Consider the following 14,708-nt stretch of genomic DNA (forward strand, 5'->3'; position numbering starts at 1 on the left):
GTGTGTATGTGCAATGGTACAGAAAAGAAAGTAAAAGAAAAACTAAATAGGTAACAGAGAAGCTAACATGAGGAAGACATGAAAGGGCATCAAACAAAAGTGAAAACCATAGAGAAGTGTGTGGAACAGAGAATTAGGAATGCATACACACACACACATAAATATATATATATTCGTGTAACAATCCATAAGTCTGAAAAACACCCATATATATATATATGTGTGTGTGTGTTGAGAGAGAGAAAGTAGTAACACAGAATAGAAGAGTAAAAGAATGGATTCTTCCCTTGTGTTTTCTTTCATTCGAAAAAAAAAACAACCTATTTACGTTATACTTAAATGTTGACAATGGAAAGAAGGACTAACTATTCGGTCTGTCGGTAACTAGCAAAAAAAAAAGGGGGGATATATTGAAATCAGAAAGGCAGAGTTACAGAGATTAGACATACGATTAATATGAGAGGAACTATATATAAATATATATATATATATATATATATATATATATATATATGTGTGTGTGTGTAAATTTGATTTTCTTTTTACCCTTTTTGTCCACAAGTGTTGTTTGAAGGGAGTTATATATATATATATATATATATATATATATATATATATATATATATATATATATAAACACCTTTCAAACAACACTTGTGGACAAAAAGGGTAAAAAGAAAATCAAATTCACACACATATATATATATATTTATATTCTTATGTGACTGGAAGTAGGAGAGACTTTCTCCCACTACATCTTTCAAAATGTTTCTTTTACTTTACCATTTTATATTTTTTTACACGACGCATACATATCATTTCTTATATAGGCAGAGAATCGAGTCGGATACTTATTAGGGGTGAAGGTACGGGATGTTGTGACATTCGTTCATAGCTTCCGTTACTATTTTACATCATAACACCCATAACTTTCGTTATTATTTTACATTATAACACCCATGTAGGATTTCTTGTCACTGGGGCAAAAACCTAATAGTTGGTCTACTTTATTTTTCGATAGGGTTTTCGTTTTTTTTTTTTCATATATGATACTTTGAAATCTGTACGTATACATATTGTTTCTAGGAAGGGAAAAGGAAATCTATATATATATATATATATATATATATATATATATATATATATATTACTGATACTTATTTTATCTACCACAACAAACATTTAGGTTGATAACAGAAAAAAATAAAGTCAGGTTGATAACAGAAAAAAATAAAGTCAAAGCCGACAGATTTTTCTTTAATTCAAACCACAGCAAAAACACCTAACTCTGTTAAGATTAAATTTCCACTGTCGCCAAATATTCAAGATAGAATACAGAGTGAAGATCTGAATAATGAAACAAATATTAACGAAAATGGAAAAAAAAAGTTCGGGAAAAAATCCTAAGTTTTGCATTAAAGGTTTAAGTTGTTTGTTGTTGGTCTCGTTGTTATTGTTTTGTTGTTAATTTTCAAACTGGTCTTCTCTGGATTCCATGAATGAATTTTTTTCTGTTTATGCTACAACTTTGCCGATCAATTAAATATATAAATACACACATGTCACTGTGTGAATATATTTCGTTTTAATTTTATAGTTCGTTATCATTTTTCTATAAAAAAAATCAATCACAGGACCCAGGGTGTTTGTTTTTGGTCCAACCTCTCTGAAAATGATTTATAAATAGTTGGGTTTCTTTTTTCTTTCTATCTTACATTAAATATATGAAGCAAGGGAAAATTTTGTTTTTCTTTCTTATTCGATTTTAGAAATAAAATATACATCGTAGAGAAATTTAAGTTATGAAGTGGGATGGATGAAAGTCGAGTGAAACTGTTCCAACATGAGAAAGCGAAAGGGCAAAACACGAAGAAAAACGACAAACGCATGTTTTTAGCTCCCGACCAAGTAATTATAATATTATTCGGCGAAGTTACTACAACCGAAACTATGCCTATTCTTCTCTACCCTAAGGTACAAGGCCCGAAATTTTAGGGGGAGGAGGCTAGTCGATTAGATCGACCCCAGTACGCAACTGGTACTTAATTTATCGACTCCGAAAGGATCAAAAGCGAAGTCGACCTCGGCGGAATTTGAACTTAGAACATAAAGACAGACGAAGTAATTATAATATTGGCTTCGTTTGTGTTGGCACAGAGAAAGGACATGCATTTTTTAGAGGATATTTCAAATGTATATAACTGTGATGATTGATGGTAATGCTTTTCCAACGATGAGCTACATAATTAAATGAAGTGAAATTTGTTTAACTATGCCCGGGAATCGTAACAACATTAGTTCATTTATTTGTTCTTTTATATAATGACAATAACTAATATAAGAAAATGTATATATTTATATATATATATAAATGTATACATACTTATATGGCACTTATACCAAACAAATAAACTGACATTATTTTCGAAACACTATAAAAAAAAAAACCTTTTTAAGTGTTGTAGAGAAATTACTATAAGATAAAATGACGATGGCATTAATGAATACTAATATAATTAAATTATATTTTTGAAATTTCCATTATCTTCCTAGACCAAACCATACACGCAACACTAGGAAATATATTTACATTTCTAGAAAGAGCAACTATTATATATATATATATGTGTGTGTGTGTATAAACGGGGACAGTTTAGTTGACAACACCAAGACCTAATTCATTTTTAGAAAACAAAATTACGATGGTGACTGTAATGTGAAGACAAACAGAATATATATACAATAATAACCAAAACTAAGGTGTAAAAGTATTACCTTCTTATACTTGTCTCTTCTCTTCGTTTGTTGGTTTTTCCCTTTTCTTAATTTTTTTTTTTTCGTTTATATCTTGGTCGTTTTGGGTGAAAATGTGCTTGATTTGAAATCAGGCTTAGATTTTGAGATCGTATGCTCCAATATTCGAATTAACTTATGGATTATACATATAAATATATGTATATATATTCAGAGAAAATGATAAATCCAAAAAAAATGCTGTATTTATTTATCTATATATATTATATATATATATATATAAAATGTGTGTGTGTGTGGATGTGTGTATGGATGTATGTATAAATATATGAATATTGTTTTTAACTCCTTTTTTTTTTCTTTTTAATCGTTTTCAAACGTCAGTTTTCTTTCGTTCTGTCTGCCCCATTTGAAATATATGTCGCAAGCATGGTGCTATCTGTCTATCCAACTTATAACTGCTCTCAACATAGCTGCTTGCTGCTAAGGCGAACAGCAAATACAAACTAACAATGAAAGCCGACTGGCGGACTGTTTTGAGTATGCGCAGGTCAGAGGTCAGCAGGTCAGATGTCAACGGGTCAACACTTAGCAGCAAGAGATTGCTAGGTCAGCGAACTGTTTGTTTCTATTTGTTATTCAGTTATCTCCCTTGAAGTATGTAATTCTTTCGCTTTTCTTGTGTCATAAGATGACGTGAATTCCTCTGTTGTTGTCGATCGTGTATGTTTAACCCTAGGTCAACCATGATCGCGCATACCTAGCTATGGTGAAAGATCTACCAGCAGCATGATCCTCAAATTTTTATTATTTTTTCCCCAGCATAGTGTATTTAGGTATACTTTATTTAATATGTCCTTTGTTCTATTTTTTAAAAGGCAGTCTAATGCAATTTAAAAGAAGGGATTCGATTGTTATTTCTAACATGTCGAGTAACCACATAGCGGTTCTTTAGTGAAAATCCTGGGTTGAAACGAGGAAACGAGAGTCTGGTATTTTATTCAATGATAGTTGAGTCTTTTTTTATGTTTATCAGTCTTTCGTCACACGCTATCACTTGTTTTTAATATCAAAAATTAATTTATCTTTTGGTGTGTTTCATCCCACCATCCATCCATCAGCTATAGCATCATTCATTCATTAATCAACTCTTGCAGCTTCTTTCTGATAAACAGTCATCGATCAGCTTGCTAGAATATAGCATTCTTCTGTCTAAAACTATAAAACGACACTTTAGATATTGTAGTTCCAGACACACTCCTAAAAAAATGGATGGGCACGACTGGAATATTTTTGATCAAAGTTCTACTCGATCACAGTTGACCTTGGGCTGAACAGTAACAGGGGGTGTCGTACTTCTTTTGACATTTTGCCGGTAACAACGAAGAATAAAAATAAGTACAGAAGTATTAAAAATATTCCTTATTTCATAGACACCTAAAGGCAAAGGGAACCTGACGTCGGCGGAATTTGAAATCAGAACGTAAAGACGGATAAAGCATTTTGATTGACGTGCAAAACAACTTTGCCAGCTCGCCGATTGTTAAGAAAAAAAATGTTCAAAATATTGATAAAATAACATGAGCGTATGATCCAACTAAAAGAACAATGGCAAAGGTTTAATGAATGAAGCCACTAAAATCTACCTCAAATCACACCCCTTCGTCTTACAAAAGCAAAGATACATCATGAACAAGGTAGAATTCTAAGAAACCGGGGTTGGTCTGTCATTGGTAGGTAGGCAGGCAGACAGGTAGATAGAGAGATAGACAGATAAACAGACAGATAGATAGAATGATAGACAGATAGATGGACAAGTGGATAGATGTTTGTAGAATTTCATATAAATAAAAATGCCTCACAATTTTGTACCATTGCAACATCTATATAATCGTTAGGTATTTATATAAACATATTCTACACTCTCCTGTATTGAATCCTTTCTTAGATTTAGTTTTATTGGATGTAGATCATAAACTAAATTATCTATCTATCTATCTATAGGCGTAGGAGTGGCTGTGTAGTAAGTAGCTTGCTTACCAACCACATGGTTCCAGGTTCAGTCCCGCTGCATAGCACCTTGGTCAAGTGTCTTCTAATATAGCCTCGAGCTGATCAAAGCTTTGTGGGGGGATTTAGTAGACGGAAACTGAAAGAAGCCCGTCATACATATATATATGTATGTGTATGTGTGTATATGTTTGTGTGTCTATGTGTGTCCCCTCCCCCCAACATTGCTTGACAACCGATGCTGGTGTGTTTACGTCCCCGTAACTTAGCGGTTTGGCAAAAGTGACCGATAAAATAAGTACTAGGCTTTCAAGTCCTGGGGTCGATTTGCTCAACTAAAGGCGGTGCTCCAGCATGGCCACAGTGACCAAGTTAGTAGTGGAGGAGGTTGTTCTGAAAGCATAGCTGCTACAATAAGAACAGCCTGGTCAAAGTTCAGTGAACTACTATCTCTGTTAGTAACAAAGGGCCTCTCCCTCAGAGTGAAAGGCAGATTGTATGATGCCTGTGTATAAACAACTATGCTACATGGCAGTGAGACATAGGCTATGACTTCTGAGGATATGCAAAGGCTTGAATAAAATAAGGCCAGTATGCTCCACTGGATGGATTATGCAAGTGTGCATATGTAACTGATTTGAGAGAAAAACTGGGTATGCTATGCATCAGATGTAGTGTGTAAGAGAAAAGACTGTGCTGACATGATCATGTAATGCGTATGAAGACAGTTGCATCAAGAGATGCCAATCTCTAATTGTAGAAGGAATATGTAGAAGGGGTAGACCCAGAAAGACATGGTATGAAGTAGAGAGGGAGTCTCTTCAGGTGTTGGACCTCACAGAGGGAATGACAGGGGGTTGAGATTTCCTGGCAGTCTGCTGTGCTTGAAAAGACACATTAAGCTAAGATACCATGGTATCTGCCCTGATATATATATCCCTCTAAACTAACTACACACACATGTATATATATATATATATATACACATATACTTTTACTTTTTTTACCTTTTACTTTTTACTTGTTTCAGTCATGTGACTGTGGCCATGCTGGAGCACCACCTTTAGTCGAGCAAATCGACTTCTATCAGTCTCTTTTGCCAAAACGCTAAGTTACGGGTACGTAAACACACCAGCATCGGTTGTCAAGTGATGTTGGGGGGACAAACGCAGACACACAAACATATACACACACATACGCATATATACATATTTATATATATATATATATATACGACGGGCTTCTTCAATTGAATGAGGCCTAACAGATTTTTATCTGTGATTTGTTACAAAAAGGTGAAGCAAATAATACTTTTTGAAGAAGATGATGATAGTGGACATAAAATGGATTGTCTATAACAATGTAAAGTATAAATGATTATAGGAGAAGTGTGACAAATCACCACAAATAGATTACAGGTAAGTTCCCCATCATCAATTCACTGCAGAGGAAGTTCACCATCATCTGTTCACCCTGAAGAAAGATCACGAGAAAAGCTCACTGCGAGGTAAGTTTACTGAGAAAATATATCCATAGTATTTCACTATTGATAGTTAAAATCTATTTTATTGAAAAAAAAAACGTGATAATGGTGAACTTTCCCTGCAGTGAATTTACTGGACATGTCACAAACAAACTTAAAGCAGCACTTTGCCCGAAGGTAATGCTTTCAATTTGGTGGAATTAGAAGGGTACTGTCTTTTACAAGCTTCCCACACACAGGATGATCGATTTAGGTGTGTACTGTGATCAGGCGGACAAATTAAACACGACAATTCACCAGGAGCATCCAGCATTTGCTAATCATAAGGGCATTGTCTTTCATCATAACAATACCAGGCCACACACTTCTTTGTGGACATGGCACAAGTTACTAGAGCTTGGCTGAGACGTTTTGCCACATTCTCCATAGTCACTCAACCTTGCACTTTCAGATTTACACCTGTTTCAGTCTCTTCAAGATTCATTGAACAGAACAGACCCTCAACTCTGAAGAGGATGTAAAAATTCACTTGGAAGAGTTTTCACCAGCAAAGACAGGACATTCTTTGAGCAGGGAATAAATGGATCTGCCTACAAGATCACAGAAGATACTAGAACCAAACAGTAATTATATCATTAATTGAACAAATCGCTTCGAGTCTAAAACTCCTGTTGTATTTTTGCTTAACAAACTGAATGGACTTTTCGACCAACCCTATACATACACATGCACACGCATGCATACAATACACATATGATGAGTCTCTTTCAGTTCAGTTTCTATCTACCAAATCCACTCACAAGGCTTTAGTTGACTCAAGGCTATAGTTTGCCCAAGGTGCCATGCAGTGGGACTGAACCTGGAACCATATGGTTGGGAAGCAATCTTCTCACCACATTGCCATGCAGGCAGAAAAGGAGGAGGAGATATTAACTGTATTTGTTGTACCCAATGTAAGCTATGAACACACAAGAGATGTAGAATTATAAGCAGACTAATAGTGAATACATGCTTCGTATGTGATGAATGCCCTGGAGTAGTATGTATGAGAAATACCCAAATGGCTTGTTAGAAGAAGTAGATAGTTTTTGTTATCTTTGAGATGCAATTAGAAAGCAATTTGCTCTGAAAGTATAGTAGCCAGAGTAAGAACAGGCTAGAGAAAGTTCAAGGAGTTACTAATGCTGTTGGCAACACAGCTATTTCCCTTGATGTCAAAGGCAGATTGCTTTATGCTTGTGCTAGAACTACACTGTTGCATGGTAGTGAGACACAGGCCTTGAACACAGACAACTTGACAAAACTGAAAAGAAATGAAGCCAATATGCTCTCTTCGATGTGCAATGTAAGTGTGCATGAATGACAGTATAAATGTACTGAGAGAAAAACTAGGCATGAGAGGAATCGAATGTAATGAGCAAGAAAAAGGACTGCTCTGGTACGGACATGTGATGCATATGGATGATGACAGTTATACAAGGAATTGTTGCACATTCAAGGTGGATGGAACTTAAGGAAAATAGTGACCCAAGAAAACAATAAAATGAAGTGGTGACAGCTGATCTCATGACTCTGGGCCTCATGGATGACTGATGATACACGGTTCTTGAAAAGACCTACCTGCCTCAGTGAAACAGAGTTCTGAAAGTGCTATATCTGTGTGTGCATGTATGTGTGTGTGTATCCAAATTGAATAAGTGGAGGAGGTAAAATCCAGGCCACATATGTTTCCTAGCTAGCATATTCTCTGATGTACTAATTAGTCAATGAGGGATACTCAGCTAGCTACTCACTAGGCCAAAGATACCTTAATTATATGAACGTTACAGTGTCGTTAAGGAATACTAACTCACCGAAGATATAATTTGAAATGAGTCGTGAAGTGCTTGAAGCTTACAAACTTCCTGAACTTAGATCCTTGGATCTTATAATTACACATATATGTATGTGTATGTGTGTGTGTGTATGAACAAATGGGCCTTTTGACCAATCTCCTCAAATCACCCCATTCTCCCCACCCATCATTTCTCCAACTGTTGCTCTCACTTGATACCACTTATTTTTCTTGTTACCTGGAACCATTTCACGTATTATTCATACTCCATATATTGATACTGTTCTCTCCACCTACAATTTACATACATTGGTTACACACTGAGCTCCCCAATTATCTTTTCTCCTCCTCTACCATACATCTCTCTCTCTCTCTCTCTCCTCAGGCATTACACCTGCCTCTTTCTCCCACTCCACCCCAACCCTCCTGCAAACCATCCGTCTATCTGTCATATCTCTCTCGTCCTTCCCGTGCTTACTGTATCATCACTATTATCTCCCCCTGCTTCCACTTTCTTCTGCACCCTTATCTACCCTCCAACTCATGCATCGTTTGTTATTCCCCTACAACTTATTCACTACATCCAGCTTTTAAACTTATCCAACCTTTACAGATGCTATCTCCCGTCTCCTCATCCATCCCTCTCCTTTCTCACTTCACAATCTACTGTTGCAACCTGCCAACCACCCACCCACCTGCCCTTCTACCCTCCTGCATTTGTGGTTTCCCTATTCCCTCTCATTTCTACTTACCTTGTACCTCGAGAGAGGGAGGGAACTTGAACACCTCATCACTGCTATTATATCTCTTTCCTACTCCACCTGATCATTCTGACCCTCTCTTCTAAATGTGAGTAGTCATATCGCTCCTCTACTGCAAGAAACCTGTTCTGCTTTGACACCTTCTCTCATACCTTAACATCTGATATACTAACACGAGCAAAACGCCCCCTCCCACCAACCAATGGACGGTTCTGAATCATATCTGCTGAATAAAAAGCAATCAGTGTGTTCTTTTCATTAAAAAACAATTAAGCATGCCTTTATTTCAATAAAATTTTTGGTTTTGTTAAACAAAGTTAAGGCAAAAAAAAAAACTTCTTGAGAAACCAAATAGTCTTTCCTTCCTTCATGCCAAGTTTGAAGAAAATATCTCTTTTGCATCTTACTTTTTTGGTCTCTTAAATATGCTGCATTTTGTGGCTTTATTTTAAGCCAGCCGGCTTTTTTTTGCACAAACTGCACATGCATTTTTCTCACGTACACGTAGTATCGATCGCAACAGCTGATGTACTTGCATGTACAAATGCACGTTCCCACGGCTTTATCGATCGCATTCTCACCTGGAATCGATTTTTGTAATTTTTTCAAGACTTATACATGCCCTGATACTGTTGGTATCTACATATCAAATTTGAGTGCAATCGGATGGAGGATGCCCGAGATCCTACAAGACACACACACACACAGAGAGAACGGATTTTATATAATAGATGAAGCGCTCCCACCAACTCTGAGGTTTATAGTCTTGCTTAGCTGCATGGCAATGCCATTACAGCTGGTAGCATGAAAAAAGCACGCAGTAAACACTGTAAAGTGGTTGGCACAAGGTAGGGCATTCAGCTAAACAACCATGCCAAATCAGACACTGGAGCTGGATACAGTTCTTAAACCATCACCATACACACCTCCATCCGCATATAACTACTATTCCTCCTCTCTTTCCATCACCTTCCCCACCTCCCCACCAAATACACACGGAAATACCCACATAACTCAATCAACCTTTGCATTGGTCAAAAGAGATAAACAACCCTCTGTTAAACATCCATCAATGTTATATTGCCTGAAGAAATGAATCCAGGATGATTATCAACCCGATACCCATATGGACTGTGATCTTAAGAGACATGTGACTAGTGGAAATCTGTATAGCAGTGCATTAAATACAGTTCTATATTTAAGGGATGAGGAATTATGTACATTATTTACATTTGACAGATATTTGTCCTCATCTTTGTTGTTAACACAATGTTTCGGCTGATAAACCCTCCAGCCTTCATCAGGTGTCTTGGAGAAATTTCGAACCTGGTTTCTCATTCCTAAGGTAATTTTTGATATTATTATTATTATTATTATTCAGGTCAATGCCTAGAATCGGACTCGGAATCTTGGGGTTAGTAGCCTGCACTCTTAACTACTACGCCATATGCCCATAGTAGTTAAGAGCACAGGCTACCATATGTCTGTGGGCATATGGCGTAGTGGTTAAGAGCACGGGCTACTAACCCCAAGATTCCGAGTTCGATTCTAGGCAGTGACCTGAATAATAATAATAATAATAATAATAATAATAACAACATCGAAAATTACCTTAGGAATGAGAAACCAGGCTGGAAGTTTCCCCAAGACACCTGATGAAGGCTTGGAGGGTATATGAGCCAAAACATGTTAACAAGAAACAAGATGAGGACAAATATCCGTCAAATGTAAATAATCTCTTTCTCTTTCTTTCTTTTACTTGTTTCAGTCATTTGACTGTGGCCATGCTGGAGCACCACCTTTAATCGAGCAACTCGACCCCGGGACTTAGTCTTTGTAAGCCCAGTACTTATTCTATCAGTCTCTTTTGCCAAACCGCTAAGTGACGGGGACATAAACACATCAGCATCGGTTGTCAAGCGATGTTGGGGGGACAAACACAGACATACAAACATACATGCACACATATATACATATACATATATACGACAGGCTTCTTTCAGTTTCCATCTACGAAATCCACTCACAAGGCTTTGGTCAGCCCGAGGCTATAGTAGAAGACACTTGCCCAAAGTGCCATGCAATTAAATGTTTATAAATTCCATCCAAGAATTATTGTTATTATTATTATTATATTTATCCTACATCATATCGGCACAGTTCAATGCAACCCCCAAGAATTCTGGTTCACAAGTCAGCATCATTAGACCATGACCAGCATAATAGAATAGGAGCTTTATTTGCATATTCAAAACGTTTCCTGCAAACAAATTTTTAAAAATTTATATATTTATCTGTGTGTATCTGTGTATGTCTTTGTGAATTAAAAAGACATCTATCTCTGGCAATGTAGTGAATTTTCAGAGTGAATGAGTGTTGGATAAAATGCTTTGTAGTATTTGTTCTGGTTTCTGCATTCTGAGTTCAATTTTTGCTGAAGTCAGCTTTGTCATTAACTCTTTCTGGGTCAACAAAACAAAACAGTACCCGTTCAGTTGGTGGATTGAGATAATTGTTAGTACATCAGATTGGACGCCTTATAGTATCTGTTCCATCTCTGTGCATTCTGAGTTCAAATCCTGTTCTTCTCTCAGGACTTGGGACTGACAGTATCAATAATTTATCAAAAGACATCATCATTGTTCGACCGTGGTCGAGACAATGGAATTTACCATGTTACACCAGACTTCACGGTCCATCATAGCATTACAGAGGTCCTGTTGCTGGATGCCTGTATCCCTGGAGATTACATCAGGGTAGGAGAGTGTGCACCCTCTGGTATTGCGAGTAGACGGCTTCCAGAGGAGAAGAGTAGAAATTGCCTCGTTTTCAGCTCTACAACAATGTCCAGCAAACTGGACTCTCCTACCTTTCACAAGAGATGACACAGGTGGTAGTTTCCCATATATTTACATTTTGGTTGGATGACGCTTCCACGAGAGATTTTGAGCTCTCATAAGGAGGCGAGTGTAGGTTCCATCCAACCGCCTCTCAAGCTTCTTTGATAACGTCCAGGTTTCTGAGCCATATAGTAGAATTGGTTCGACTGTGGCTTTGAAGATTTCAAGTTTGAGATTCTTTGGTTTGACTGCTAATATCTCCACATCACTGGCACATAACCATAAATTTAGGAAAGCATTTACTGTTAGTTAAATCAACATTAGTACTTGATTAGTACTTTATTTTAATCATCCTGAGAAGTTGAACCGCAAAGTCACACCCAGCAGAAATTGAACTCTGATTGTAAAGGAATATAACTGAATACTTTCTTGAATATGTATTTAGCAAGAATCAGCAAAATCAAATAAAGCGGTGCCCCAGCATGGCCACAGCTCGTGAGCTGAAACTAGATAAAAATTTTTAAAAAAAGGCAAAGAGGAGGAAAAGAAAAAGAATAAGACCACCATTATATCTATTTGTATGTGACTTCATTTAATCTTTTACTTGTTTCAGTGATTTGACTGCGGCCATGCTGGAGCACCGCCTTTAGTCGAGGAAATCGACCCCCAGGACTTATTCTTTGTAAGCCTACCACTTATTTTATCGGTCTCTTTTGCCGAACCGCTAAGTTACGGGGACGTAAACACACCGACATCGGTTGTCAAGAGATGTTGGGGTGACAAACATACACACACAAACACACACACATATATATACATATATACGACGGGCTTCTTTCAGTTTCTGTCTACCAAATCCACTGACAAGGCTTTGGTCGGCCCGAGGCTATAGTAGAAGACACTTGCCCAAGGTGCCACGCAGTGGGACTGAACCCGGAACCATGTGGTTGGTAAGCAAGCTACTTACCACACAGCCACTCCTGCGCCATTTAATACAAAGATTTGTAAAACTTCTGGGTATGTTTACAAAACAAAGAAATATTTTAACTTATGGATTACAATTTATAGCGAGAAAGTTTAAAAAAAAAAAACTTTATAAAAGGGTAATGCGTTTCTGAAGGAAAAAAAAATTTATAGTAATGAAAGTGATGACGTCACAAGGGATATAACTCCGCTGTGAATGTATAAGAGTTATATTACTTCAAAGTTAAGCTATGCACAGTGCAAAGGAATAGTTTAAATTAAAACCAGTCACTTTTAGATTTTTTACGGTCTGAAGGCTTACTCTAAAGCTTCACTATGATTCAGATAGTTTCCTGCACATGAATTCCTGCTTTGATGCTTGAGAAACGAAGTTGCCCACATAAAAAAAGGAAAATAAAAAACAGACATGAGTCCATGAGACAGGCTCTACGCTAGGGGTTCGCAAACCAGGATATGCATATCCTTGGGGGTATGTGTATCCAGGCGCATGGCTCAGTGGTTAGAGCGTCGAGCTTACGATCGTGAGGTTGTGAGCTCGAATCCCGGACCGGGCTGCGTTTTGTGTTCTTGAGCAAAGCACTTTATTTCACGTTGCTCCAGTTCACTCAGCTGTAGAAATGAGTTGCGACGTCACTGGTGCCAAGCTGTATCGACCTTTGTCTTTCCCTTGAATAACACTAGTGGCGTGGAGAGGGGAGGCTGGTATGCATGGGCGACTGCTGGTCTTCCATAAACAACCTTGCCCGGACTTGTGTCTAGGAGGGTAACTTTCTAGGTGCAATCCCATGGTCATTCATGACCGAAGGGGGTCTTTACCCTTAGGGGAACACAGGAGCAATTGCATGAGTACGTGAGGCTTGTTAAATGACAGGAATTTTGAAGTAATCACGACTATGTAAATGCCACTATTATGTTTAGAAAATGTGTGGAGAGCCTTTTGTTGTTCTCATACATTTCCTGTTGTGAATAAGGGTTTTACGCAATGTTAATAATCAAAAACGAATTTCATGCAAGACTTCCTTCCAACTCAGAATGATATGTGGGTGTGTCTCTCTGGAGCTGCCTAGAACAGAGTCACTCATTAGGGAGATCTAAGCTTATCACTCTCATTAAGGAAAAAATGTAACATTGAATTAAATGAAATTTATTTCTCACAAAATCACAAGGCCAGAAATTTGGGTAGGGAGGGAATAGCTGGGTGTATCAACCCCAGTAGTGAGATATTTTATTTTATCAACAATAGAATAATAAATGCTAAAGTTGATTGTAGTGGAATTTAAGCTCATTAAATTAGGTTAAATTAATAACAAAGGCACCTGTGTTGGTGCCATGTAAAAGTGTCTCTCTGTTTTACTCTTTTACTTGTTTCAGTCATTTGACTGTGGCCATGCTGGAGCATCGCCTTTAGTCGAGCAAATCGACCCCGGGACTTATTCTTTGTAAGCCCAGTACTTATTCTATCGGTCTCTTTTGCCGAACCGCTAAGTGACGGGGACGTAAACATACCAGCATCGGCTGTCAAGCAATGCTAGGGGGACAACCACAGACACAAACACACACATACATATATATATATATACATATATACGACAGGCTTCTTTTCAGTTTCCGTCTACCAAATCCACTCACAAGGCATTGGTCGGCCCGGGGCTATAGCAGAAGACACTTGCCCAAGATTCCACGCAGTGGGACTGAACCCGGGTGTCGGTGCCATGTAATAGTACCCCGTAAAAGTGCCCATGCTCATACTACATAAAAGCATCCAGTACACTCTGTGAAGTGGTTGGCATTAGGAAGAGCATCCAGCTGTAGAGCCCAAGCTAAAACAGACAAACAGAACACAAACAGCCCTTGAGCTGGCTAACCACTGTCAAACTGTCCAACCCATGCCAGCATTGAGAACAGAGATTAAATGATGACGACGATGATGATGATGAATACGTGTCTATTATCTGTTCTATAGTACTCAATCAACCATTTAACATTATATTCTTCACATAGGGTATGCTAACACTTTTGGACATGAGGAAGAGATATGCCAG

The 14,708-nt window shown here is 37.6% G+C and overlaps 1 protein-coding gene across 2 annotated transcripts in view; it reads right to left on the reverse strand.

Moving 5' to 3' along the window:
• LOC115214330 (histone deacetylase complex subunit SAP30L) overlaps nt 1-3,349 on the reverse strand; it is a 62,508-nt gene extending 59,159 nt beyond the window's left edge. Inside the window, exon 1 of one of the 2 annotated variants that reach the window (XR_005000159.1) lies at nt 2,776-3,349. The gene's annotated coding sequence lies outside the window, so the exon portion shown is untranslated. The remainder of the gene's footprint in view (nt 1-2,775) is intronic. The other variant, XM_029783512.2, reaches the window with a different exon arrangement.
• Nucleotides 3,350-14,708: the final 11,359 nt, after the last annotated feature.

This window comes from Octopus sinensis, linkage group LG7 (genome assembly GCF_006345805.1).
Source record: "Octopus sinensis linkage group LG7, ASM634580v1, whole genome shotgun sequence".
In the NCBI taxonomy this organism is placed as follows: Eukaryota; Metazoa; Mollusca; class Cephalopoda; order Octopoda; family Octopodidae; genus Octopus; species Octopus sinensis.